This window comes from Schistocerca americana, chromosome 11 (assembly GCF_021461395.2).
Source record: "Schistocerca americana isolate TAMUIC-IGC-003095 chromosome 11, iqSchAmer2.1, whole genome shotgun sequence".
In the NCBI taxonomy this organism is placed as follows: Eukaryota; Metazoa; Arthropoda; class Insecta; order Orthoptera; family Acrididae; genus Schistocerca; species Schistocerca americana.
In genome coordinates, this window is record NC_060129.1 from 187053054 (window position 1) to 187074217 (window position 21164).

Genomic DNA, 21164 nt, shown 5'->3' on the forward strand with positions numbered 1-21164 from the left:
AATCAGGACTGCATACGACCGAGGCACACAGGGCCAACACCCGGCATCATGGTGTGGGGAGCGATCTCCTACACTGGCCGTACACCACTGGTGATCGTCGAGGGGACACTGAATAGTGCACGGTACATCCAAACCGTCATCGAACCCATCGTTCTACCATTCCTAGACCGGCAAGGGAACTTGCTGTTCCAACAGGACAATGCACGTCCGTATGTATCCCGTGCCACCCAACGTGCTCTAGAAGGTGTAAGTCAACTACCCTGGCCAGCAAGATCTCCGGATCTGTCCCCCATTGAGCATGTTTGGGACTGGATGAAGCGTCGTCTCACGCGGTCTGCACGTCCAGCACGAACGCTGGTCCAACTGAGGCGTCAGGTGGAAATGGCATGGCAAGCCGTTTCACAGGACTACATCCAGCATCTCTACGATCGTCTCCATGGGAGAATAGCAGCCTGCATGGCTGCAAAAGGTGGATATACACTGTACTAGTGCCGACATTGTGCATGCTCTGTTGCCTGTGTCTATGTGCCTGTGGTTCTGTCAGTGTGATCATGTGATGTATCTGACCCCAGGAATGTGTCAATAAAGTTTCCCCTTCCTGGGACAATGAATTCACGGTGTTCTTATTTCAATTTCCAGGAGTGTAGTTGTTGGAGGGACCCATGCCAAATTCTGCCAAACTTGCAAGCTAGATCATCAAAATCCTGAGCTGGTGGGATGGCGCTGCTCTACCCATAATGCTCCAAACATTCTCAATTGGGAAAATATTCAGCGACATTGGTGGCCAAGGTAGGGATTGATAACCATGAAGACAAGCAGTAGAAACTCTCAAGATGTACGGGCAGATTATCTTGCTGAAATGTAAGCCGAGGATGGCTTGTTATGAAAGGCAACAAAATGTTACATACAGTACTGGCCATTAAAATTGCTACACCAAGAAGAAATGCAGATGATAAACGGGTATTCATTGGACAAATATATTTTACTAGAACTGACATGTGATTACATTTCCACGCAATTTGGGTGCACAGATCCTGAGAAATCAGTACCAGCACAACCACCTCTGGTCGTAATAACGGTCTAGATACGCCTGGGCATTGAGTCAAACAGAACTTGGATGGCGTGTACAGGTACAGCTGCTCATGCAACTTCAACACGATACCACAGTTCATCAAGAGTAGTGACTGGCGTATTGGGACGAGCCAGTTGCTCGGCCACCATTGACCAGACGTTTTCAGTTGGTGAGAGACCTGGAGAACGTGCTGGCCAGGGCAGCAGTCGAACATTTTCTGTATCCAGAAAGGCCCGTACAGGACCTGCAACATGCGGTTGTGCATTATCCTGCTGTAATGTAGGATTTTGCAGGGATCGAATGAAGGGTAGAGCCACGGGTCATAACTCATCTGAAATGTAACATCCACTGTTCAAAGCGCCGTCAATGCGAACAAGAGGTGACCGAGACGTGTAACCAATGGCACCCCATACTATCACGCTGGGTGGTACGCCAGAAGTCTAGGTACTGATGACCTCATATGTTAAGTCCCATAGTGCTTAGAACCATTTGAACCTTCAGTGTTTGCTCCGGGGTACAGTAGGGTGTCCATTCGTCCCGGTTTTCCCGGGACAGTCCCGTTTTTTACCAAAATGTCCCGCTGTCCCGAAAGTTTTTTGGAGGCGCTCAAATGCCCCGTTTTTTTTGTTTCCGCTTGGCTAGAGTATTTTACGCTACTGGTTTTTTGACTTCCTATTAACTGCGAAATTATTTACGCTAGGAAGCGTGTGATGGCTTTCAGCATACCCCAAACATGTACCGAACTGTCAAAAATCGCAAGTAATTTTAAACACACTATAGGTTACGAATAACAACAAAGTTTCTTCTTTTCTAAGTCGATCCACTGAATCCGTCCTTTCGGTCCACAGATACTCTACACCACTGATACTTGCTCTCTGGCTTTCGTCACCACACTGTTAACGTTTTGCACTGTGCAATCACTGTTTCATTATGCCAAAACGAAAGTGTAATTTTAACAGCAATATAAAAAGCGAGTTTCCTTTTATCACTGGTAGTGGAAAAACTGTAGAATGTACGTTGTGCATGTCAAAATTTGCTATTGGTCATGGTGTATGGTCTGACATTGTGAATCACATTAAGATGAAGAAACATTGCATGAGTGATCAAACGAGAAGAGTAAATAAATGTGTGAGTGACTACTATGTAAACTTAAAATCAGTAACAGAAATGGATAGGCAGCTGGCAGCACAAGAAGCTACGTTTGCATAGCACAGTGCAATGTATAACCGTAGCTTTAAGTCAATGGACTGCACTACAGCAGTTGTTAAAAACTTTTCAATCCTAAATTCGTATGTGGACACACAAAATGTAATGGAATCATTTCAAATGTTATTGCACCGTATGCAGCTCAGCAGATTTTAAATGAGCTGAAAAGTGCTCGATTCATTTCAGTAATGATTGATACATCGAGTCATCTGGATTTGAAGTTGGTTCCTCTTCTTATCGGGTATATTCACCCTGAAAATGACATCACGGTGAAAGTGCTCGAATTGGTTAATTTACCTGGAGAAACTTCAGATTTACTTCAGAAATATGTGCTGGAGGTTTTAAAGAAATATGATCTTGAGGGAAGTGTGATTGCAGTTTCTGCAGACAACACTAACACCAATTTTGGTGGGAAGCAGAGGAAAGGAAAAAAACAATTTGTTCTATAAACTGCAAGAGAACACAGTGAATAATATAGTAGGTGTTGGCTGTCCAGCACATGTGGTGCACAATTCCTTAGAAACTGGCTCAGATTGCCTACCCATCGACTGCCAATTAATTGTCAACAAAATCTACCGGCATTTCCACATATATACAGTAAGGGTTGAATCTCTGAAGTCATTCTGTAAGTTTACTGAAACTGAATACAAAACTGTACTTGGCCACAGCAAGAAAAGGTGGCTATCTCTGCTACCAGCATTGGAAAGAATTTCCCTTGACAAATGTCCTGTTATCCATAAGCAATTCTTTGATAACCCTGTGTCTATTGTTCTTCTGCATTTTCTTGTTAGCCAGCTAAAACCTTTCTCCACAACAATTAAATGTATTGAGAAACAACAAATCACAATAGTGGAAGTTTATCAAGAAATAAATAAATTATTGGGCAAATAACAATGTAGAAAATCTGAATTTTTCTTTATTGTTATTTAACACCTTACAGAAAGGTGGGCTGGCAGCAGCACTCTACGCTGCACTTCAGCTACAAGTTTTACAAAGAAAATACAAAGGAGACACAGAGTATACAGAACAAACTGTGAGGAAAAAAAGCAGCAGACACAGAGAAACAAATAACACGTAGCCATTCACACGCGAATGTCCACTTAAACATGTGTGAGTCCGGGGACCTGCTGAGAGGGGAAGAAGGTGGTGGTGGGGGGGGGGGGGGAGATGGGTGAGCAAAGATGCCAATGGCAGAGGAGATGGTGGGAGGAATGAAGGTATGGGGGTAAGGGAAGCCTGGGGGAGGAGGGGGGAAAAAGGGAGGAGGGTGGGAAGGGGGAGAGAAGGGAGAGAGGGTGCCCATAGGAACAAACACAGGAAGTGGGAGGGGAGTATCAAAGTTGGAAGGAGGGGTAGATGGAGGGGAGGAGGGCATCATCAGAGAGGGGGAGCTGGTGGAAGCCACATTGGGAGAGGGTAAGGAGAGTGGAGAGATAGAGAGCAGGCGGGACGTGGAGATACGGGCGGGCGGGGCCGGGAGAGACAAGCGGGTGAGGGCGATCGAGTTTACAGGAGGTGTAGAGGATCTGTATCTGATCGAGGAAAAGGAGGAGGTGGGAGAATGAAATAAGGTCGTACAGGATCCGCTTGGGGGAGGGGAGACGGATGCGATAGGCGAGGCGAAGAGCATGGCGTTCAAGGATCTGAAGGAATTTGTAAAAGGTAGGAGGAGTGGCGATCCAGGCTGGGTGGGTGTAGCAGAGGATAGGGCAGATGAGGGATTTATAGGAGTGGAGGATGGTGGAGGGGTCCAGACCCCATGTACGGCCAGAAAGGATCTCGAGGAGATTTAGTCGGGAGCATGCCTTGGCTTGGATTGTCCAGAGGTGGGGGGTCCAGGAGAGGCGACAGTCTAGGGTGACGCCAAGGTACTTAAGGGTGGGGGTGAGGGCGATAGGACGGTCATAGACGGTGACATAAAAGTCGAGGAGGCAGAAGGAAGAGGTGGTTTTGCCTACAATGGTCGCCTGGGTTTTGGAAGGATTGACCTTAAGCAACCACTAGTTGCACCAAGTGTTGAATCGGTCAAGATGGGACTGGAGAAGGTGTTGGGAGCGCTGCAGGGTGGAGGTGAGGGCAAGTAAGGCAGTGTCATCGGCGTACTGGAGAGGGTGGATGAGAGGTGGAGGCGGCAGCATGTCCGCCATATAAAAAGTTACACAAGAGCGGGGAGGACAGAACTTTGGGGCACACCGGCGGAGGGGATGAAGGTGTAGGAATCTGTGTTATGGATGGTGACGTAGGAAGGACCTTGGGAGAGAAAGGACCCGATCAGATGGTTGTAGTTAATAGGAAGGGCGAAGGTTTGGAGCTTGAAGAGGAGACCGAAATGCCACACATGGTCATAGGCGCGTTCGAGGTCGAGGGAGATGAAGATAGCGGAGCGATGGGAATTAAGCTGTTCGGAAAGGAGATGAGTGAGGTGAAGGAGAAGGTCATCGCTAGAGAAGGACGGCCGAAAGCCACACTGGGTAATGGGAAGGAGGCAGTGCTGGCAGAGATGCTGGTGGATGCGTCGGGTAAGGATGCATTCCAGGACCTTGCTGAAGACCGAGGTAAGGCTGATGGGATGGTAGGAGGAGACAGCGGACGGCGGTTTGTCGGGTTTAAGGAACATCGGGATGCGGGAGGTTTTCCACAGGTCGGGGAAGTAGCCGGTGGACAGGACCACATTATAGAGCCTGGCCAGACTGGAGAGAAAGGCGGCAGGAGCTCCACAAAGGTGGCGATAGGTGACACGATTGTGACCAGGAGTGGTGTTGCGTTTCGTGCGGAGTGTAGCGATGAGATCCTGAGTAGTGATGGGGGCATTGAGTTTGGTATATGCAATGTTGTCCACGTACTGGAAACCAGGTGCGAGGGGAGGGACAGAGGTGTCAGTTCGATTGTGGACATCCAGGAAGAGGGAGTAATCGAACTGGGGATCGTCGGGGACGGTAAAGACACTGAAAAGGTACGAGGCAAAGTGACTGGCCTTACTAAGGTTATCAGGGAAGGGGTGATCATCATGAAGGAGAGCTTAGTAGGGAGGGGGCTTAGACCTGGTAAGGAGGTGGAAGGCTTACCAGTACTTGGACGAGTTGATAGGAAGTGTAGCATCAAGACAGGTGCATGTCTGTCGCCAGTCCTGGAGTTTCTTAGACATGAGCAAGTTTCTGATGTGTCGTCGTAGTTTCCGGTGGTGTCGTAGTGTGTCCGGGTCACGTGTGTGTAGGAAGGCACGGGATTCACGGAGAAGGAGAACAGTCGTTGGTTGTAAAGTAGTATTGTGGGGGTGGATGGAAGGGACGTTGGCCTCCACGGCCTCAGACAAGGTCTGCTAGAGAAAGGAGGCAGCATGGGTAATATCATCAGGGTGGTAGTAGGTGAGATGGTGGCTATCGACCTGGGTAGAGAGGGTATCCCAGTAGGCATTCCAGTCGGCATGGGAATAATCATGGACGTACTTTGGGGGAGGGTCATTATGAGGGTCGTGATGGGGTCGACGACCGTCTGAAACAGTGAGGAGGACAGAGAGATGGTCACTGCCAAAGGGGTCCAGGACATCCATCGCTATGCGGCCAAGGAGGTTAGGGGAGGAGAGGATGACATCGGGAGTGGAGTTGGATTCAGGGCGGGTGTGCTGGGGAATGGGGACGAGGTCGCCTTGGAGGGAGGAGAGGAACCGATGCCACCACCGTAACTGGGCTGCGGAACGACTATGGATGTTAAGGTTGGCGGCGATCACGTAGGAGGAGAAGGTACGGTCAATGTGGGAGAGGAAATCAAAAGGAATAGGGGCGTTTGGACGGACATAGATGGTGGTGCAGGTGATGGTAAGACCAGTGAAGAAGAGACTAAGGATCAGGTGTTCTGTGGGGTCGGGAAGGAGAAATTGAATCCGAACAGGGATCTGGCGGTGGTGACCAATGGCTACTCTGCCATGCGCTATCGGGAGGGGATTATCGGAGTGGTGAAGGAGGTAGTGCGAGGTGTGTACAGTGTGTTGGGGCTGAAGAAAGGTTTTGTTGAGGAGGAACGCATCCATGCGGTGGGTTGCAAAGGTGTGCAGGAAAAGGTTCTTGTTCGCGGGAAGGGAACGGATGTTATTGAACAAGATACGGTGTTGTCACTCCATGACAGGGAATTAGAGGGTGTCGAGACGGGAGAAGGTGAAATGGGCCTGATTATGGGAGTAGGTGACATAATTGTTGAGGTGGAACATGGATCGGGCAGCGAGGGATATCTGCTGGAGGGTGTGGGGGCGCTGGAAGGGGTGGACATTTTGGAGGTTGATGGTGAGGAACCTGATGATGTCCTCAGCGGGGGGGGGGGGGGGAGGGAGGAAAGGAATTGCCAGGAGGGGTGGGGGCGTCCAGAGGGCGGACAGGGATGGTGAGTTCAGGAGTGGTGGGAGGGGGTCGGGCCATACATTTCTGGGAGTAGGTGGGATGTGGGAGATTACAGGTGTTGCAGGAGGGAGGGGACTGCAGGTTGGGGCACTGCCAGAGGAGATGCGCCTGTTTACAGTGCAGGCAGATAGGGACCTCGCTGCACTCAGATGTAGTATGTGCATTATCGTGCAGACACCTCTGGCAGCGGAGGGATTGAGGAGGGAAATGGGACGGGTCGACCTTGTAATGTTGGTGGAAAAGGAGGGCACCCTCCTTCAGGAGACATTCAATAGATGGGGCATGCTCCGAGAACACCCGCGTGAGGCGGGTGGGGCCAGCCGGGTTAAAGATGCGGTGGACTGCCGTATTTCCAATGAGGGGTGCGCCTTGAGCTCCACCAACACCTTCTCCTCTGTGATCATCAGACTAAGCCGAGTGATCACAGCAGTGAGGGTCGGCAGGCTACGCGGAGTTGGGGTTGGTGGGAGGGGGACAGGGAAGGAGCAGGGGTGAGGGACGCATTGGGGCCAAACCGGGTAGTGGGGATGCGGGAGAGGATGTCTGTGTGAAGGCTGGGGCTGGGGGAGGAGATGAGAATGGAGTCCCTTCTGGGAGTGAGGAGGAAGATGGGGGCTCCAGGAAAGTGTTGGCAGAGGAGGAGTGAGAGGTTCGTGGCCTCGAGGAGGGAAGGATCGGGCCGAGAGAGGAGGTATTTGTAGGAGGAGGGGGAGGAGGTGAAGGAGGAGGAGGTATTTGTAGGAGGAGGGGGAGGAGGTGGAGGAGGAGGAGGTAGCAGGGCCAGGCAGGGAGACATCCATGGCATCCTGGGGGGGGAGGAGGAAGGTGCAGGGCCTTTTTGGAAGCAGAGGAGGCAGGGGTGCCACTAGGGCGTTTGATGGCAACGGAAGGGTGAGTGGGACAGGAGCAACAGGGTGGTGGCGGGAAGTGGCAGGTCCCGGCGTGGACGCTGGAGATGGGAATGGCGACGGTGGAGGCGACGGCGTCGATGTAAATGACGGCGACGGTGAAGGCGAGGGCGAGAGTGGGGCACCGGCCGTGGCTGGAATGGAATGGGGCGGGGGGCGATTGGACACACCATGTAACGGTAGTGGTGGCGGCGGAGGTAGAGGTATACACTATTGTGGTGGTGGTGGTAGTGGTGGTGGGGATTGACATGACGACAAGGAGGAAAAGAGACAGGACAGGACGAAAAGTACAGAAAAAGACAGGAGACGGACGAAGACCGGTGGAACGCCGACTGGGGCCAAAGCCCCACTCTGCTGGTGGTGGTGGGAGGCGACCGCAGGCAGGAACGCTGGCTGGCTGGCTGGCAGGAACGCTGCAGCTGCTGCTGCCACATACTGGACCGCCGCTGCTGCTGCTGGGCGGCTGGACCGCTGCTGGCTGGCTGACCCTGCAAAAGCCCTAACGCTTCGATCAGAGGCGAATGCCACTATCAAAAGGCGGTACTCATTACGAGGTACCGCCGGAGATGAAAATCTGAAATATTTATCGCATCCTTTGCACATGAGACTCTAAGAAAGCTGGAAGAGGGTGAAATTACTGTAGAACAATTTCAGGTTTATGCTGGCATCTTCTATGACTCTTGCATTGAGTATATTAAAGAATGGTGTTTATCACACCTTTTAAAGCATTTGGCTGGGTTAATACTGAAAAGGAGCAGCTATAGTGGAAGGATATTCAGGACTGTTGTGTTTTTGTTAAAAGTATTGTACCAAATTTTCCTGTTGATGAAGACGAACTGTTCGATGGATTTTCATGTGCACAGAACTTCATAAAAAGTGAAGAAGAAGACAAAGAAAGTGTTAGTGTAACGTGGTGTAAAATATTTGCTTATTTCAAAAGTAAAAACATTAACACGAAAAAAATGATTCATTTGGTGGAGTTTTGTCTGGCAATTCGTGGGTCAAATGCTGCTGTGGAACGTGTGTTACGGTTGGTGAACTCTTTGTGGTCAGATGAAAAAAACAGAATGAGAATTGAAGCAGTGAGGACCTTCTTCATTGTCAAAAGTAACTTTAACGGTGTATCGTGTACTGACTTTTATGATACAATTTCAAACGAAAATGTAATTCTTGATAAAGCACATAAAAGTGAAAAGTACGGTTGTTTTTTTTTTTTTACTTTATTGTTATTTTAAAACCTGTACAACAGGCAGGCCGTCAGCAGCACACTACGCTGCTCTTCAGCCATAGAAGACACAAGCAGCTTAAACAGTGAGAAGACACATAAGTCACAGAGCGGTGGGCAATAAAACGGGAGACACATAGAGACAATCACGGAGCCGTTCATACTCGTCGATAATCCACACTGCTAGCTGATGAGACGACGCACAACCACTGAAGATGATGATGGCACTGGTGAACGATGGAGGGGACGGTGAACACTAAACACTAAACACTAAACACACAAAACACTGATGGCGGCGATCTCCGGCGTGCGAATGTCCACGTAACGTGTGCGAGTCCGGGGAGCTGCCAAGAGGGGTAGAAGGGGGAGGTGGGGGAGAGGGGAGAAAAAGGATGCCAATGGCTGAGGAGTCAGGGGCAGGAGGAGAGGAACAGGGGAGGGGAGGCCCGGGGGAGGAGGGGGGGAGAAAAGGAGGAGGGAGGGAAAAGGGAGAGGAGGGAGGGAGGGTGCCCGGAGGAAAAAGTACGGGAGGAGGGTGGGAGGATCAAAGTTGGTAGGAGGGGTAGATGGAAGGGAGGAGGGCATCATCAGGGAGGGGGAGCTGGCGGAAGCCACCTTGGGAGAGGGTAAGGAGGGTGGAGAGATGGAGACCGGGTGGGACGTGCGAATACAGGCGCGGCAGCGGGCGGGGGTGGGAGAGGATCGGGGAGACGAGTGGGTGAGGAGGATCGTGTTTGCGGGAGGTGTACAGGATCCGTATCCTTTCAAGGAAAAGGAGGAGGTGGGGGAAGGGGATGAGATCGTAGAGGATCCGCGTGGGGGAGGGGAGACGGATGCGATAGGCGAGGCGGAGAGCATGGCGTTCAAGGATTTGGAGGGATTTATAAAAGGTAGGGGGAGCGGAGATCCATGCTGGATGGGCATAACAAAGGATATGGCGGATGAGGGATTTATAGGTGTGGAGGATGGTGGAGGGGTCCAGACCCCACGTGCGGCCGGAAAGGAGCTTGAGGAGACGGAGGCGGGAACGTGCCTTGGCTTGGATTGTCTGGAGATGGGGAGTCCAGGAGAGGCGACGGTCGAGGGTGACGCCAAGGTACTTAAGGGTGGGAGTGAGGGCGATGGGACGGCCATAGACGGTGAGATAGAAATCAAGGAGGAGGGTGGTTTTGCCTACAATGATCGCCTGGGTTTTGGAAGGATTGACCTTGAGCAACCACTGGTTGCACCAAGCGGTGAACCGGTCAAGATGGGATTGGAGAAGGCGTTGGGAGCGCTGTAGGGTGGGGGCAAGGGCAAGGAAGGCGGTGTCATCGACAAACTGGAGAAGGTGGACGGGGGGTGACGGCGGCGGCATGTCCGCCGTGTACAACAGGTACAGAAGGGGGGTGAGGACGGAGCCTTGGGGCACACCGGCGGAGGGGAAAAAGGTGTAGGTATCGGTGTTATGGATGGTGACATAGGAAGGAAGAAGTACGGTGATAGTGTGGCAGAATTATTGTGAAAAGTGATTTGGGGTCATCTGAGTGCACGTTGTAAAGGTAAACTTATATGTGTATTAAATTTAGTCGATACAATATTTATGTCCCGTTTTGTTTTCTTCATTGTCCCAGGTTTTTCTCTAATTTATTTTAAATGCCCCCTTTTTCAATGAAAATGAAATGGACACCCTAGGGTACAGGCAATTCACAGCAGACGGCGACAGGAGACAGAGGCGAAAGGATCGCCATGTTTTTCTCGGCAGCGTGCCGAGCTGACATCTGTCGGCGACGCCAAGCGACAGTGCATTCAACCAACCGCCCTTTTTTTGATGCCGCAATAAAAAGCTTAACAGGAAACGGTTGGAAGTAACAAAAACCTCCTTGTCTGTGTCTGTTCAGTATTTTTAGCTTGTTAACAAAGGTTGTAAACCAGTTCATGTCTCTTGTTTGTTTGGAAAGAAAATTCTTCGTACTCACGAGTACTTGTGGTGATGCGTTCTTTAAAATATTGAAAGAAATGACGTCAACGTAATTCACTGAATCCTCCTTCTCCATTGACCGCCTCCTCACTGAGGGAGCCTTCATCTACAATCAGCGCCATAAGGTGGACCCCTCCCGTTCCCCAGTCCAATCCTACCACTGCCAACGCTGTCTCACCTACAACGACCACGTTACCTCTGCCTGCAAGAACCCCCCTACTTGTCCCCACTGCAAAGCTTCCCACTTCCTCAAGCATTGCCCCAACCTCACCTCTCCCCCCTCCTGCAACACTTGTAATGAACCCCATCCTACCTACTCCTCGAAGTGTAAAGCGAAACCTCCACCAGTAACCCCTGAGCTCACCGTCCCTGTCCGTCCTGTTGATGACCCCATCCACCCCAACAACTCGCTCCGCCCTCCCCCTACTGCTGAGGACATCATCCGTTTCACCACCATTGTGCTCCAAAACATCCACCCCTTCCAGCGCTCCCACACTCTTTCCCAAATCGCCCTCGCTGCCCGTTCCATCTTCCATCTTACCACCTATGCCACTTACTCCCACAACCAGGCCCACTTCACCTTCACCCCCCTCACCACCCTCGTCTAACTCTCCACTCCCATGGTACAACAACCGTACCGTATCCTGTACCACAACATTCGCTCCCTGCCCACCCACAAACTCCTCTTCCTCCACACCCTACGTCAGCACCGCGTGGATGCCTTCATCCTCAATGAAACCTTCCTTCAGCCCCGTATCTCCGTCTCCACTGCCCCTTACACCCTACATCGCACCGATAACCCGTACCCTCTGGCACGTGGCGGAGTTGCTATAGGCCACCTCAAGCACCTCCCAGTCCGGCCCCAACCTCTCCTTAACAATCCTGCCGAGCATCTCACCCTCAGCCTCTTCTTCCCCGCCCTTACCATCACCTGTGCCACCACTTATGTCCGCCCTCGCACCCCCATCCCGTACGATTTCCTGGCCCACATTGACCGCACCTTCTCCACCTACGACCTCAATATCCACAGCCGTGATCCTGCCGACCTCCGGTGGTGGCATCAGTTTCTCACCACTCTCCAGGGAGACCTGGTTCCCCTGCCCCAGCACACCCGACCCGAATCCAACACCACTCCTGATGTAGTCCTTGCCTCTCCCAACCTTCTTGGGCGCATCACCGCGGATGTCCTTGACCTCATTGGCAGTGACCATGCTCCTGTCCTCCTCACTATCTCTAACGGTCGCCATCCCCGCCACACTCCTCGCCCTGACGTCCCTCCTAAACTTGTCCATGATTACTCCCGTGCCAACTGGGATGCCTACCGGGATTCCATTCATACCCAGGTTGACAGCCACGACCTTACCCTACAGTCTCCTGATGACATCTCTCGCACTGCTGCCTTCCTGCACCAGACCTTGTCTGACGCCGTCGCCACCCATATCCCCACCAAAGCCATCCACCCTCACCGCCCTGCCCTGCCTCCACAGGCCGTCCTTCTCCTTCGGGAGTCCCGCCGCCTCTACCGCTCTTTTCTCCGCACTCGTGACCGGGATACACTTACCCGCCACCGGCAATTACAGCGACACATCCGCAACCTGCTTGTTGCGAAGAAACGCTGAGCCTGGCGCCAGACATGTACACACCTCAACACCACGCTCCCCATCAACTCTGCCAAGTATTGGTCTGCTTTCCACCGCCTTACTGGGAACCGCCCCACCCCCCCAGTACCCTCTCCTCCTTAATGACCGTCCCTTTCCTGACAACCTCAGTAAGGCCAACCACTTTGCCTCCCACCTCTCTGATGTTTTTTCCATCCCAGATGATCCCCACTTTGATTATTCCCTCTTCCCTGATGTCATGGACCGTACGGATACCTCTGTTCCTCCCCTTGCTCCTAGCTTCCAGTACTTGGGCCACACCCCACCATCTGCACTTAACACTCCCATCACTACACAGGACATCAGCCTCACACTCCGCACTAAACGCCACACTGCTCCTGGCCACGACTGCATTACCTACCGCCACCTCAAACACTGCCCTCCCTCCTTCCTTTCCCTCCTTGCCGCCCTCTACAATGTCATCCTTGCCACTGGCTTCTATCCCGACCTGTGGAAAACCTCCCGTATCCTGATGTTCTCCAAACCCAATAAGCCTCCATCTGATGCCTCTTCCTATCGTCCTATCTGTCTCACGTCGGTGTTCAGCAAGCTCTTGGAATCCATCCTTTCCCGGCGCATCCATCTCCACCTCCACCAAAACCACCTCCTCCCAAACACCCAATGTGGCTTTCGACTTTCCTTCTCTGCTATGACCAACTCCTCCGCCTCACTCATCTCCTCTCCCTCCAGCTTAACTCCCGTCGCTCCGCCATTTTTGTCTCACTTGACCTTGAAAAGGCCTACGACCGTGTCTGGCATCCCGGTCTCCTGTTTAAACTCCAAACCTACGCCCTTCCTATCAACTACATCCGTCTGGTGGCCTCCTTCCTCTCCCGCCGCCCCTCCTACGTTACCATCCATCATGCCAATTCCCGCACCTTCTACCCCTCTGCCGGTGTGCCCCAGGGCTCTGTCCTCTCCCCTCTCCTCTACCTCCTGTACACGGCAGATATGCCCCAACCCCCCCCTCCAGTGCACCTCTTGCAATATGCTGATGACACCGCATTCCTCGCCCTCGCTCCTACCCTCCAACGGTCCCAACGCCTTCTCCAGAATCACCTTGACCTTTTTGCTGCATGGTGTAACCAATGGCTCCTGAAACTAAATCCTTCCAAGACCCAGGCAATCATCGTAGGTCGTACCACTCGCTCCTTCCGGCTCCTGGATTTCTCCCTTACTGTCTGCGCACGTCCTGTCCGTCTCACCCCCACCCTCACCTACCTTGGCCTCACCATTGACTGTCACGTCACCTGGATCCCTCATCTCCGATCCATCCAATCCAAAGCCCACAACCGCCTCCGCCTCCTCAAACTCCTCTCTGGCCGGACATGGGGGTTGCACCCCTCTACCATCCTCCACACCTACAAATCCTTAATCCGTCCCATCCTCTGTCATGCCAGTCCTGCCTGGATATCTGCCCCCCCCAAATTCTATCAGTCCCTCCAGATCCTTGAGCATCATGCACTCCGCCTCGCCTTCCGTATCTGCCTCCCGTCCCCCACGCTGATCCTCTATGATCTCATTCCTTTCCCCCATCTGCTCCTCTTCCTCGAACATATCCGCATCCTCTACACCTCCCGCCGTCTTGAACCCCCTCACCCCCTGGTTGCTCCTCTCCTCTCCCATCCTTGCCCCCTGCCACGTCTTCACCGTTGTGTCCCCCCTACCCTCCATCTCTACACCCTCCATCTCCTTTCCCAAGGTGGCTTCCGTCAGCTCCCCTTCCCGGATGATGCCCTCTCTCCCTCCATTTATCCTTCCTATCAACTCTGATCCTCCCTCCCCCTCCTTTCCTCTGTCCTTTCCCTGGGCTCCCTCTTCCCCCCCCCCTTCCGTCCTGTTTCCTCCCCACTACAGCTCTCCCTACCTCCCTTCTCCCCCCCAGTCCTTTTGTATTCCCCTCCTCTGCCTACCCCCCTCCCTGTCGCGTCTGCCCCCTACCCCTCTTATGGGTCGTCATCCTCCATCAGCTCCTTTCCCGGTTCCCCCCCCTCCCCCCCCTTCGCTTTTACTCTCCTTTCCCCCCTTTTTGTTATCCCATCTCCTGTCCAGTTTCCCCCCACCTGCTCTCGACTGTGGTGTCACCTTTGCCGACTTTTTCGTGCTGTGTTCTAGTGCCTATTCAGTGTTGTGTTGCGAACAGAAACCATGCTGTCGCTGGGTGTGAATTTTATATATTTTGCGAACAGAATCCAGACTGTCGTCGTGTTTTTTTTAACTGTCTATTGTTTTCCCTGTCTGCTCCGTATGTATTTTTATTCGCTTCATCATCCCTCTGCTGCTTGTTTTAATTTCCCCATTTTCTTTTCACCTTGTTACTCACTAAGTCCCCGATTTTATCGCCTGTTTTTTATTATTATTTATTCTCCTGCTCTTTGTCAGAAAATCTGTAGGCTGCAGAGCAGCGTCCTAAGCTGCTGCCAGCCCGCCCCCTTTGGGGGGAATTGAAATTCAATAAAAAATAAAAAAAAAAAAAAAAAAAAAAAAAAAAAAAAAAAAAAAAAAAAAACGTCAACGTAGTTACTTTTCTCGGCTAGTAAGAGTTCACAATTTTTGCAGGGCTTGCACTGTGGCGTGCGAGCCTTTATGTAAGTTGTGAATGATGGAGTGATGGGGGATTCTACACTCATGAGTCACGAGTATCAAGTAGTGGAACAACAGCTACACATATGTATCTGCAATTACTTGGGATGGCCGAAACGGTTATTCTGAAGTAACCGTTATTTTTAACGGTTGTTAATAACTGTCAAGTTATTTTTCAATACCGAATACTCCGGCAGGCTTACAGTTAAATAACGACATAATTGGAATACATCAGTTTCTTTATTTGTAATTATTAGTTTAATTATCAGTATAAATGCGAGTAGTGCGAAATGACCTTAGCTAATTAACTCCGGGTACATTTCAGTTGATGTTAGAACGATTATTCGTGTTTCATATTATATGTATGTTGGTTGTCGGTCGCTATTAGAAATATTATCCTCGCAGCTGCAACAGAAAGTACGCGGAATTCGCCACAGCACTGTTTAAGTAAAATGTTAACAACGTGCGTTTTTAAGTTTGAAGTAATATGTAAACTGAATACTGTACGCTAAATTCGAAGCTTAATTTCTTGTGTTGTTTACTTAATAGAATAAGTGTACTGCCAGGTAATACAACACAGAAATATGCGTAATGTGACAGATTCGTTTACTCCTGTAGAAGATAGTCATATGGGGGAAGGTGTGAGTTCGCTAGTTGGAAAACTGCTCGATTTCTCCAGCTGCAGCATGTGTATAACATAGGGTGAATGTAAGCGTCCGATTCCACCCGTCTGCTTTGACCCGTGACATAAGGTTCTGTAATCCCATGACATATGAAGACATGCAGATCGAAAAGGTTGACAGTGTTAAATTTCTGGGACTCGATAATAAATCCAGTTGGGAAGGGCTTACCACAGAATTGCTAAAGCTCCTAAACAAGTCTGTATTTGCAGTGAGAATGGTGTCAGATGTAGGCGACACAAATATAAAAAAGTTTACATACTTTGATTCTGTTATGTCATAAGGGATCATATTCTGGGGTAACTCATCAAATGGAGCAACAGTTTTTAGCAAGTAAAAGCGTGTAATAAAAATCGTTTGTGGTATAAATTCATGAACACCATGTAGAATCCTGTCCATGAAATTTCATATTCTAACCACTGCTTGCTGGTATATTTATTCCTTAACGAAATTTGTTGCAAGTATTACCAATCAATAGCACAATACGTAGTATCAATACTAGGAATAAGAACAGCAATCTACATAAAGATCTAAAATCACTTATCTTGGACCAAAAACAGGTCCATTATTCAGGAATTCACATTTTCAATAAACTGGCAGCAACCATTAAAAACTTGGTTTCAGATAAAGCACGGTTTTCAGAGAGTTTGAAAAACTCTTTGATAGGCAACTCCTCCTACTCTATAGATGAATATCTTAACAGGGACTCTTAGACCAGCTTAAGTAAAAATTCTGCTACCAGTATATTTCAGTTTTGACAGCACTTGGTCACAACATTCAAGATCAGGTATTCTGTGTATGATGAATGTATTAAAAGTGCATAACTGTATTGTATTCTGGCAGTGTATTAATGATGTACTTATTAGCAACTCCAGTTTACTGCAATATATTCACATATTTTGACAATCTCGTGACAGATGATGATGATAAGTATTATATTAAAATGCTTTGTGTTATACTTTGACATGCTCCACATCCATAAGAATCTTCTGATTTTTGGGTCCCTGGAACAAAAACAAGCTAATCTAATCTACAGTGAGGGTCTTGATTTTGTGGTCGGAGAATGACTAATTACATATCTCCAAGCCTTCAGTTTGTTGTGTATCTCTTATGTTTGGCATTATTGTACACAGAATTCCAATGAATGTTTGATAATGTTAAACTCATAAGGTTTAACTTTTCAAATGTCATTACAATACCTTTTCACTCTTTTTATATAATTCTTCTTGATATCCAGATTGTGAGAGTATGAATTACTGGTATTGTGTAGGTAATACGAATCTGCAGTAAGTTTTCAGAAATATGATCTTGACTGTTGTGGTCAAGTGCTGTCAAAACTGAAATAATAAATTTTTACTTAAGCTACTACACCAGTTCCTATTAAGATATTCATCTATAGGAAATACAAAATTTCCTTTCCTGGGGAATGCTTTATCAGCAGATTCCACGTTTTGCTTTTTTTCTGTCTGACATATGAGGAAATAATACGAACCCTTTCCAAACACCTCATCTGTCAATGCCAGCTGCCTGCTTTGACCTATTTGCAATTTAATATCATGACAGTTAACTGTCTGAATAGGGAAGATCAATTCACGAAAAAGACAAGATGAGCACTCAAAGTGAAGGGTTAAGTCTTGCATATAACCACCTCAACATTGCAATGAGTGCACCTAACAGAATTTTTCAGTGTTGCTTAACATAATAGAAAATGAACTGAATTGAGCTCTTTGAAAACAAGAAGGCATATTTTATTCAAAAACGTTCATGTAGTATGCACAAGTGCTAATAGGCTCTAATGTAAGTAAATCTATACTTTTATTTAAGTACACTGTCAAAGCATCTGACCTGATTATTGTTGTAAGCATACTGTATTCATATCAAACATGTCTCCATAAAATGCTTCAACTGCAATACATATGTTTGAAGTGTACACTATGTATAAAATGTTTCAAAGTCAATGGCCAAAAACTAATTAAATGAAAAAATTCCAATTGCAATGGATGTGTACAAATTGAGAAAACTCATTTTTCTCTCACTAATGCCACAAAGCTAAGTTTCACCAAATTACTTAAGTTTCTTTGTTTTCAAGTTGATCCAATACAGCACTGGCACTTTTTCATCATGATGCTACCAAGCATTAGTGATGGGGTATACTTGGAGCAGATACTCAACTATGTTCCGTTTTTAGATCACCTACTACTCAAGATATTTCAGTAAGTGTAAAACCCCTAGAAAGTATTAACATGTTGCATACACTCTACAATATTTCATAGCTTTCCATACTGTGTATGAGACAGCAAGTGTTTGTGCTCACAGTAGTGCCACAAATTTTGAAACATTTTTTGAGAAGGTAGAAGATGTACTACCTTTTGTTTCACTTGAGGTGAGTTTCCTATCCCGCCCCAAAATTAACAAAATATATTCTTACAAGATTACTGCACAACTGTTTAATTTCTGTATGTTGTATCTAAGACACCTCTGTCACCTATGTTCATGAGACAGTAATATCACCTCAACAAAGACACATTACCATGCCACATGAGAGAGATTACCATATTTGTACATAAAATATATCCTAAAATGGTAGTAAGTGCCCGTCTTTGAGCTCAAGAGGTTTCAACAAATTACTTAAGAGTACAGGGAACAAAAGGGATATAAGTTAAAATTAAAAAAAATGGTAACCAACACAAATATGTGTATATGTGAGATGATCAATTTTATTCTGACTTTTCCACAACGATATGGAACATTTAAAACATGTTACAGCATTATAAAGAGAATCAATAAATAGTTAACATGTCAGAGACTGAGCACAAAGTCGGATTGGACGAGGAAGTGGCAGGTACTCTGGCATGGCCTATTCAGTGGAACCAACAAAAGTATTTGCCTAAAGGAATTTAGGGAACCCACATCAAACCTAAATCAGGATGTTCAAACAGGCGAAGGAGCCCAATGCTCCTGAATGGAAATTCGGTGCCATAACCGCTCTGAAATTTTCTCAGTAATTTAACATGTGACCACAAATACAAATACATAAACTTTTTTATTTCATCCAAGAATATCTCAACATAATACAGCAGTTGTCACAGCAATACAAATAACATCAATAATTCAAAATATGTGAATACACAGAATGTTTAAAGAATCTCTTTAAGGGCAGGACAGGTGGTCGGCTGTGGCCTATATGAAGGAACCATCTTGGCATTTGCCTTAGTGATCGAGGAAAACCACGGAAAACCAGAATGAGGATGGCCAGGCAGAGCGAACCCCATCCTCCCGAATATGAGGTCAGTGCTGTTAATGGCTGCACTGCCTCATTCAGTTGGTCCCTATTATACAGTGTTCTCTGATTTACATGAAAATAGATCTTACAACTAGCAAAAATAATGATGAAATATATACACAATTACATATGAAATTACACTGCAACATTTTTCTTTATCACTTCACACAAACAGCCCAAACAACGCTTTGTTCACAGAACATCAATAAACTGCCACAGGCTGCTTCAGCAGCTGCTGCATTTATGAATAGTTATCTGAAACAGAAGAGCAGGAAACAAACAGCAGAAATATCCTTGTCTAAAGACACTTTAGAAACAACATAAAAACTTGCAGCAACTACTTAGCTGACTCACATTAGTAGTAAACATATTCACTTAAGGCATGTCTCTAGCAATGAATTTAATATGTTCTTCAAACTTCTCTATATATGCTGATAACACTACACTGTAGAGTGTGACCGCAACGTGGCTTACATCCCAGAAGAAACTAACAATGTAAGGGATATCTTCTACACAAATTCTGGGATTTTAACATCTGAATAGCTGTTCTCTGCAAAACACTGTTTTAAATTGTTGGAGAGTCCAGCATGTGAACCAAGATACTGAAACTTGTTTAAGACTTACTGAAATTTATCTTTTGATGCAGTTTTAGATTTGAAGTTAACATTTAAATACCCCAGATAATGACTGACTTTTTCAGTAAACAAAATGTCCATGCAAGTCGCTAATAATAAATAATTCCATGTCCCCAATGCAGGATACAGCCATGACAGTCTCTACTCAAGTACACAAATGGTTCACTGCGAAGAACCTCACCTTAAATCTTTCAAAAACCAATATGATACAGTTTCTGACAAAAATAAAAAAATAAAGCTCCTGAAATACATGTTAACAATCACAAAATTAATGAAACCACGCATATAAAATTCCTAGCTATCCAGACAGACAGTCACCTAAGATGGAAAGAACAAATTGATCAACTGGTCAAGAAACTTAGCTCATCGTGCTTTGCACTAAGAGCTCTCCATCAGTTAGTAGACAGAGAAGTAGTGTTGTTGTCATATTTTACATATATCCATTCTGTTGTGTCCTATGGCATAATCTTCTGGGGAAATGCTGCAGGTGTTGAAAAAGTTTTCAGAATACAAAAACGAGCAGTGAGGCTAATATGTGGGGTTCCAAATGGGTCATCTTGCAGAGGTCTCTTCAAATCTCTCAGGATACTTACCATCACAGGTCAGTATATATACTCACTGATGTTGTTTGTAGCCAACAACAGGGAATTGTTTCAGAAAAATTGTGACATCCACAACCATGACACAAGACAGGTGAATAATTTTCACCAAGGCTCTGCAACTCTCACTTAAGTACATAGGGGAGTTACTGAGTCAGGTATAAAGGTCTTTGATAAGCTCCCCATCAATATAAAAAAGGAAATAAATAATGTACAGGTTTTCAAAAGGAAACTAAGATTACTCCTCATTGAACAAACTTTCTATAAAATGAATGAATACTTAGAGTTATAAAGAGTGATGATGCTACTTGTAGTTTAACTGAAATTGTGTTGATAAAATGTAAATTTATTTGTTTCATTATGAGAAAATGTGAACTCCCATGTATTCCACTCTCTTGACTTTCACTTAAACCTCTTCTCAAGGAACGCAGTTAAAATTTGTATTCAATTCAAACCATGACCACGAAGAAAATTTACTTGCTTATATAAGTCAGTAGCATAAAAAATATGCACTTTCGCTTATTCTACTATTTTAAACAGTCACTTAAACTGATTTTGGCATAATGCAGGCTTTAATACTGCATGCAAACAATTGTTATTGTTAAGTAAACAAATGTCTGTGCAATGTGATGTATAAATGTTCATGTACTACTGTACTGTACACTGGCTGTATAATATGTAATCAACAGGACCAAACAAATAGATAAATAAAGCCTACAAGAGAATTGTGTTTTTTAAAGAGTGGGGCCCCTCCACACTGCCACTAGCTTAGTGACCATAACAAAAGTTCTACAATCACCTCTGCTCTGGTTAGTTTTTTAATCAGTGTATCACAGGATGTAGGACTGTGATGATGTCCACACGTCTGGATGCAATTACCTGCTAATACAGGTCCATCGGCAGATAGAGAATGGATGAAAAATATAACAAGAATTGCAATTTTTAGGGCAGAGGGCAAAATACG